The sequence below is a fragment of the Saccostrea echinata genome, unplaced genomic scaffold (genome assembly GCF_033153115.1).
Source record: "Saccostrea echinata isolate AGI-Se365-2 ecotype Australia unplaced genomic scaffold, CSIRO_AGI_Sech_v1 ptg000054l, whole genome shotgun sequence".
Taxonomy (NCBI): domain Eukaryota; kingdom Metazoa; phylum Mollusca; class Bivalvia; order Ostreida; family Ostreidae; genus Saccostrea; species Saccostrea echinata.
The window spans coordinates 52,097,070-52,106,888 of record NW_026889803.1 but is presented as its reverse complement, the minus strand read 5'-3'; positions in this window follow the sequence as shown (position 1 = coordinate 52,106,888).

The window sequence follows — 9,819 nt, the reverse complement described above, 5'->3', positions numbered from 1 at the left end:
TGAGAATGGTTCTTAAAACTTAGAACAGTGAATGATATTAATCAATCAAATCTTTTAAAAATATTCATTCTCAGCAGCAGTAAACAATTAATATCCCCAAGGTAAAGTGTGAATATCAAAAGTATGTAATTTTTCCATTCGCAAAAATTTGTCGAAAAAGTCTGGCTTCTGTATAAAAAGAAATAATTATGAGTGTCCTCCACTCGTCCGCAAGAGCACAGGGGATTCAAAATTATTTTACTAGAAAAAAATGGTAACTAACAGCAGTGCTCTATAATAAACCTGATGACTTCAACTTTTCTTTCGTCAACTTCTCTTACTTATGTAGCTATATACCCTTGTCATCTGCATACTGGGTTTATATCTCCCTGTTCATTCGATACACAAGATGTTAAACGCACGAACAATTTTTTTAAAACGAGACAAGCTATTGATAAACAAGTTGATGAAACAAGGATATCAACAGTCTCGTTTAGAATCATCATTTTGCAAGTTGTATGGTCGGTACAATAACCTTGTCGGGAAATACAATCTATCATGAAGTCGAATGCTGTTTTTCATATTAATTGTCAGGCCATTATTAAACCCAGAATTGCCTACGGATTTTATGGTTTTCTCAATCATGACAATGAGCACACAGCGGATGTGACCGGTCGACAGGGAATGCTTACTCCTCCATGGCACCTGATTCCACTTCTGATGTTTTCAGAGGTCCGTGTTTGCTTTACTCTTAATTTGTATTGTTTCAATGGATTTTTGAGCTTGCTTACTCTTCGTTATCTCCTTATTCCATCGATAAAGTTTATTATCAAACAATCGATTGAAAAAGGTGAAGATAACGAACAGTGATCGACAAACAATACAAATATTATAACAGGGCATGAGAAACAGACTACCGGAAATTTCAGAGGTGAGATCGGGTGCATAGGAAGAGTAAGCATCCCTGTCGACCACTTATGTCTGCCATGAGCCCCATGTATTGATCAGGTAGACAAATTCTCCGTGGTCATTCAGTATTAAAAGAAAAGCCTAAAAATTAGTAATAAATATGTGCCATACGACCCAACATTAGTGCATTTGCTATCAAGGTTATTATAGCGGCCATAGAATAAGGTCCTTGAATTCCATGTAACATCAACTTCTTTGTCAGTAGCCAGTCTCGGTTTAAAAGTTGATCGTGCTCAGTGCATGCTCTTCAGTATCGAATAAGTTTGGAGACGTAAACCTCATATACAATTACTGCATAAATAAGGACAGTTAACGATGGAAAAGCTGAAGTCTCGCTTGTCATACGGTTTAGATATTAGTTGGTCTTTATCGTCTATAGTCAGTAAAACATCCAAATATGAAACAGTGTCAGACTCTGAAATATGAATGTTAATAACTATTGTTAATTGATAAAACGTCGTCGATATATCTGATTGTCGAGTTGAAGGGCCACAGAAGGTGTTTTCCTCTTTTTATATTGAAGTTTTTGAAAAATTCTGCTTTATGAGAATATAGCACCAATCACAAGAAAAGAAAGAACTGCGAACGATAGTATTGTTCTCCCGCCTACCTCAAAGTCAATTTTCAAAAGTTAACACATTTGAATGATTTTTCATATCTATATAGATATTTACATGAATTTTCATAAAACATTACTTCCTTGGGAAAACAAAGAGAGATAACTCTATAATTTTGGTAAAACTTGTGTTTTTCACTATTGAAATCAACGGAAAACGGAAAATATTTTTAACCCCCCCCCCCCCGTGAAAAAAAATTCCTTTTTACAGGTAATATGGACTGTCATTTCACAATTTCATACCAAAGCTTTTTGTGTTTCACGGTGGGAACATATGTTTACAGATTTTTCAAAGGGGTTTACAACTAAAACATTGTATTTTATTAATAATATATGTTTTATTTTAAATGAGTAAAACATAAGATAAGATTTAAGGAACATTTATTCATATCCAAGAATATTTTAAAGTGTGGTGATGCTTTAAAGCCCGATTTCAATGAAAAATATCATCTACCCCCCTTATTTAAAGAGCTGGAATTAGGGGTTAATAACTATTTAACACTGGTATTAAAATTATCAGTCAATTACCATTGAACTGTTCTTTGCATTCAACAAAGATTTTATGGACAAATTGCCATTAGTATTGAATTAAATGGGTGTAAAATGTAGGCAGGTATCGAGAGTTAGCGTGCGTAGTTCTTTTCATATTTATTGAAGAAGCGGTTGTCTATGATATCAAAAAGCCTAATTTTTAATCTATCGTGAGGAATGGTTGTATATAATGTAGAAAAGTCATAAGACATATTAATTTTACTAACTTTTTGAAAAATTTTGTGATCTTAAATTTTCTTAAAGTCTTTTTGGAATTTTCATTTGATTTACAACACTTCTAGAAAAAAGAGGGAAAAAGGGCATAGACAACAAAACTCTAACAAACAAACAAACAAAAACAGCAAAACAAAACAGAAAAAAAAAACAAGGCAAAGAAATACGAACGCATTTTTTATGCGACTGGACCAACTTTACGATTATTTTAATACTTTTGATCTAATTTTGTTCAAATGGAGACAGACCATGTCCTAAATGTTCATATGTGTTAGTACTTATGTGTATTCGCATTCTTGAGAAAAAAATGTATACTTCTAAGTGTAATAAAAATAGCAGGATCTTATTTAGCTATATTGCATTTCCATATCTGTGACTACATAGTTAATATAAGTACATGTAAATCTAATATACAGACTGTATCTGCTTGGAACATTTTTATCTTATCAAGACCTGTTAGACGTATAAACATTAACAAGATAAGTAAAATGAGAACTAAAGAACGGATTTGTGAACACTGCGAAAGTGTTATATCGTCAACATGCTATGTATCACATTATTTGACAGACATTCCTTTTTGAGAACTAAATAACAAGGCTAAGACGTTCTGTGGGTAATGAACCAGGTTGGTTAAATCAATTGAAAAACCTTCTGAATAATATTTTTGAAAAAATGAAACAGATTACGTGTATCATATTTTCCTGACCATGGCATTATTTTTAATGAAATCAATTTGTCGAAGGGAGTTATGCAGCTGATCTGTTTATTATTAGTTATACAAGTCCAATCAAGGGTGCATAGGAATTACCCCGGTTTGTTTCCTTAGACCCGAGGACGAAGATAGAATTAACAAGTTCAATTTACTAGAATGATTAGTTAAAGTTAAACAATATCATAGTTTAAAGGCCATAGTGTACTCCTACTAGAATACTGCCAATAAACGTTACATTCCTAGTGCTAAAAATACACAGTTTCTACAAAACAATTTGGAAAGAAAATTAATACTTAATACAGCGTTAGGTATTCATTACTGATTTTTGGCAGCACGTAACCACCTGTACATGATAACCAAACAAGCACTCCCGATCTGATCGCAGAGTTCATGTTTCTAAACTGTAGTGTTAAAAATAATCTTAACATTTTTCTACACAAAGTACTAACACAACTATGCTGGTAAAAATGTACAGCCAATCACCAATACTCACTAACAGAAGCTTAATAGTCTACTTAAGAAAACCAAGAACAGTATAGCTGTATTACATGCCACACGTTAATGTAATTGTTGTATAATGTACTACATTTACAGTCACATTTTGTGAAATGTGTTTTTGGTAATTACTTAACATGTGAACTTAAATTTGTTAATTTGCACTTTGAATCTAAAATTTACTTGAGCATTGAAAATAAATTTTGAATGTTAAACTAATATTTCTAAATTCTAGTCATTTTCTGTGATGTAATCAAAGGCTTTCGCTTCTCAACACTTTTCAATATTTCAATTGCTGTGGTATTTAACTCGGCATATTCAGATTTATCGACGACGTTTGATCAATTAACAGTAGTTACTAACATTCATATTTCGACTCCACATATCCCATGAACTCGAAATGAAAGGCACCACAGAGTCTGTAACATCTGTTTCATATTTGGATTTTTTACTGACTATAAAAGATCAGGGTCAACTAACAACTGTGTGACAAACGGGATGACCTCAGCTTTTCCATCGTCAACTTTTCTTATTTGTGTAGTAATAGTTCACTATTCCACTATCACGTGCATATGTGTTTTATAAGTCTCCTAACTTATTCGATACTCAAGAGCATACTCTGAGTACGATCAAGTTTAAAATGAGGCAAGCTACTGAGGAATAAGTTTATATGTTACAGGGATTTCAACAACCTCGTTTAAAGTCAGTATTTCATAAATTCTGTGGTCATTATAATGATCTCTTAGAAAAAAATCATTGGATCGTATTTTGACAGATATTATTCACCAATTTTGTAGTTATACTAAATTTGTCTATAGATTAACCCGTATACCTCACCAATTCATAGGGCTCATAGCGGATGTGACCGGATATTTACCTCTCCTTGGCATCTGATCTCTTTAATTTTCAGGGGTCCATGTTGTAGGCCCTGTTCACAAATTTGTATCGTTTGTTGATTTTTGAGATCGATCTCTGTTCATTATTTTCACCTATTCAATATTAACCAAAAATTGTCAAAATAATTTTCTGACCAGAATTAGTTGTCAAACAACAAGACATTTGTTAACTTAAATATATGTTCAGACTAAAATAATTTGTACTTAAGCCAAAGACTTTAATAGGTATTTAATCGCGATAAGGGTTTCGTTTGTTCACATCTACTCATTCGTTAGAAAGATATGGTAAATCAGGGAGATTGTAAGGACGTTGTATCCTTGCGTATATTCCTATCGGTTGTATTTAAGAGCTTTGTAGATTCATTTTGTTTCTACTTGGTACATGTAGATCCGACACTTTAGGCAGTGTTGTTTGCTTTATTGAGTAGTATACTATAAACTTATCAGTGTTGTCCAAGAAATACTTCTTGTTTGGAATAATATCCTTTGTAGAAATCACAAAAATCAACATATGCATAATTATACAAATAGCAAGATCTCTTGGGATCTTTCAACAAGTAGTTAAATAAATCATGCCATGCTGAGAATAGTCTGAATTTGCTAATATTTTGACTTTGTAATATATTTTCATTTTTGACATATTCTTTTGATCGAAATCAGACGCTTGTATCCAGTTGTATATACCAATGTGCTGTGTAAAGATTAATTTCCAGGTCTCTCTGACCCTTCCTATACAATATATTTTAGTTTGAATAAAGAAGTGTATGATATTTCCATTCCCTAGAACTTCTGCCATTTTGCGTACCTGCCAATACTTTTTTTTCATGAAATTTACATTACCATATTGCCACTTTTGACGTCATCATATTTTATCTTCATAGACTAACTATTTCACGACAACGGTAAGATCATCATGCAAATTGTCATTTATCACTTGAGCAAACTGTTTGGTCACATCATAAGACGAAACAACAAGACATTCCTTAAATAAAATAAAAAAGTACAATATGCAAGATACAATATCGCATAACGATATAATGGCAACTGTAAAACAATGCACACTTATAAATAGACAATGCAGCACTGCATAAAACGGACGTATGAAAATTCCATGTAATCTACGACGGATACCAAATAACACCCAAGCTGTAGTAAAATGTTCAATATGATTATTTGAAAGTTGCCGATCAATCAGAGTCGAAATCATCGTCACGGATAAATCGTCACGGATAAATCGTGACATGTAGTGCATAGGAACAATACTATCATAATTTTTTTTTCAGTGTGTTTTATATCATGTACTTTTGTCAACTTTCCCCGTGAGCCTGATATGAGAACTGCTTAAGCCTACAATTATGACCCCCAAAAGGTAGATTGTAATATATATATATATATATATATATATATATATATATATATATATATATATATATATATATATATATATATATATATATATATATATATATATAACATTGATACATTACTTTCAATATTCATTTGATTTCGATACAAAAGAGAAATCATATACAGAATTGTCTTTTTGAAGATTTTTTTTGGAATGCTTTGGATGTTGTAAAAAAATTTTGTGAAATAATTTTAAAATCATGTTTATCAATCCACAAAGCATACTTGTGTATTTGTTATATTGTTTCTCTTCATGGCACCTGATCCAACATCTGATGCTTTTAAAGGTCTGTGCTTCCTCTGCTCCCGATGTGTATTGTATCAATGGAGTTTTGAGTTTGATTACTGTTTGTTAGCTCTATATTTCTTTACATCATATCAAATTAGTTCGAATTACGAAGGGTTGAATACGAAAACGATATCCTTTGACAAATATGCTCTGCAAAGAAAAAAATCAGGATAAAATGAACAATGAATAGTATTGTTTGACAGGGTATGCTCGCTATGAGAAACACCAATCTTGTGTCGCCAAACGATACCTGTCACGTGTACAAGTTAACGGATCAGCAAAGGCATGATATTCACACCATTGCTGGTGAATTCAAAATTGAGGTAATGTTTTCCAGTTCATCAATAGAGATACATCCCATTCAATTCAGTATTATTTTGACTTTTTCAAAAAACGTTATTTAGTATCTTCATTGTTTATTGTTTAGCATTCAAACGGAAGTTGAAACTCTGTCATATTTTTGTAGATAATGATGTATGAAGCAATTATAACAAAACATGGAGAGCACATGACCGCACAAGAATTGAATAGTACTAGCTTTCACCTCTGGAGCTTTTGCAAAAAACAACTTCACTTTATGAAGTATAATTTCTATTTGAAAAAAAAAATTAAACTTCCGTTGATTAGTGTGTTTGGCATTGATGATGATTTTTCTTACTCATACATATTCTATCCATCTGACAAGCAAAATGGGTAGACGTTTTAAAAGAGAACAGAAATCTAAAAAAGCTCTTTTACGAGTACGATATATCTCTGCTCGTAACTTGCAGCTGAATAATTTAAAGAAAACTGGAATCCAAGTTTTAAACTTCAGTTGTCAAAACACTGTTTGACACGTGCTGAACAATCTCTTCTTAGTAAAGGACTAAAATTTATACCAAGTCCTAAGTCTTACAATGCCAAAAACATTGTACTAAGAGGTTTTGACGAATTTGCACGAAAATTAAGGTGCAATTATTTGTTCAGCAATTCCGATGATAATTTATTGCATTCTTTTGTTACAAACCAGAGCACACATGTGATGCATTAATTAGAAAAAAGATTTCAATTTGGTTTTGAATCCAGAGTTACATTATTATAACTATAAAAAAGTAAATAATCCAAATACATGGAGCAAACTCTTAGAAATAATAGAGATTAATGGCTATGTAGATCCTTTTAGACAACTTCATGAGTCACTTCGTAGATATTCATGGAGGAAAAAGTCTACATTAAAGCAAAGTAGGTTAGATTTTTTCCTAATGTCAGAGCCACTTTTATCAGGATTAGATACATGTACAATAGAGCCCAGTTACAGATCAGATCATTCTATCATTTCTCTCTTGTTAGTATTTAATGACTTTAAGAGAGATCGCGGCTTGTGGAAATTCAGTAACTCATTACTTTATGATTAAAAGTACTTGAACTGTATTAAGGATGTTATCTTACAGGTTAAAAGACAATATGCAATTCCAGTTTACAATTATGACAACATGCACACAGTGCCAGATGAAAATATATTCTTCACCATAAATGATCAATTATTTTTGGAAACCTTACTATTAGAAATAAGGGGTAAAACTATCTCTTATTCATCATATGTCAAAAAGAAGAGAGAAAATGAGGAAAATTCATTGATCAATGACATTAAAAATATGGAAGAAAATATTTCTGAAAGTAACTTAGAAGAACTATATGATAAAAAACAAGAATTAGAAAAAATTAGAAAGCACAAGGTAATTACATAAGAAGTAGAGCAAGATGGATTGAGAAAGGGGAAGGGGGAAAGCCCACAAACTATTTTTGTAAACTGGAGTCAAGGAATTTTACAAGTAAAATCATATCAAGATTAGAAATAAACAATGATGAGGTTATTCATGATCAGTCACAGATTTTGAAAGAAATCAAATCTTTCTATGAAAATTTATATACAATTAAAGAAGGGAATACAGACTTAAATTTAGATAATGAGTTGATACATACTGATGTTCCCAAACTTTCTTGTGAAGAATCAAACCATTTAGAGGGTGAAATAACCTTGTTAGAAGCCTCAAATACTCTTTATAATATGAAGGCTAACAAATCTCCAGGATCTGATGGTTTCTCCACAAAGTTTTTAAAAATGTTTTGGAAATATATTGGGCCTTTTGTTGTAAGATCTATTAACTATGGTTACAGGAATGATATCATGTCTATTACACAAAGACATGGAGTTATAACATTATTACCTAAAGGTGACAAGTCAAAACATTTTCTTAAAAACTGGCGTCCTATTACACTGCTAAATGCTGTATATAAAATAGCATCTGGCTCTATTGCAAACAGATTTAAAAAATATTTAGATAAAATAATCAACCCTGACCAGACCGGTTTTATCTCCATCAGATATATTGGAGAAAACATAAGATTGATATGTGATATAACGCACTTTACAGAAGAAAATATTCCAGGACTTTTATTACTGATCGATTTTGAGAAAGCTTTTGACTCTCTTTCCTGGAACTTCATACAAAAAGCATGACATTTTTTCAATTTCGGCCCTTTCATCAGAAAATGGGTCATCTTTTTTACACGGATATTAAAGCTACTGTTAATCAAGGTGGTAATTTTTCTGATGTAATTGATATTCAGAGGGGATGTAGACAAGGAGACCCCTAGTCTCCATATATTTTTCTGATCTGTGCAGAGATTCTAGTCATACAAATTAGGAAAAATAAAAAAAATAAAAGGTATTTTACCATTAGAAATGTAGAAAAAAAAGATCTCTCAACTGGCAGATGATACTTCCCTTATTCTTGATGGAAGTGAGGAGTCTCTTTTAGAAACACTGAAAACTTTGAACACATTTTCAGATATGTATGGATTATGCATCAACTTCTCAAAAACACACACTGTGTGGATTGGACCGAAAAAATACAGTGATGAGGTTTTAATCCCAAATTACCAACTTAATTGGGGAACTACTAGATTTACTTTATTAAGGATAAAATTTGATGTTGACTTAGATAAAATGTCTGAAATAAATTATCAACCGAAGCTAGTGCAAATCAAGTCTATTCTAAGTCAATGGGGAAAAAGGTTTTTAACTCTAATTGGAAAAATTACTGTTATAAAGACACTGGCTTTACCTATATTAAATCATTTATTTATGTCAATCCAAAATCTATCTAATTCTTATTGTAAAGAATTAGAAAAACTTTTTTTCTCATTCTTATGGAATAATTCAACCCATAGAGTTAAGAAAGATGTCATTGTTAAAAAATATGAAGATGGAGGACTGAAAATGATAAATTTAAACGCTTTCATTGTTTCTTTAAAATTAGTTTGGATAATACATCTAGTTTTTACAAATAAAGGGTGGGAAAATTTCATCCCAAATATGAATATATATAAATTTGCATCCTGTGGGATTGAATACATCACTCAACTTATGAAAACCTTAAAAAAATAAATTCTGGATTGATGTGTTCAAGTCCTGGGTTGATTTGAATAAAATTTTTACTGATTCTGATGTTACTGTAGACTCTCCACTGTTTTATAACCCTATGATCCATATTGGAGGGAAAACCTTTTATAGTAAAAACCTTTTTGACAATAATATTAGATATATTAATGATATTATTGGAGTAGATGACTTTTTTTTATAGCTATGGATGCTTTTGCAATACTTACCCAGATATAAAGATTAATTTTTTAGAATATTCTAGTTTGA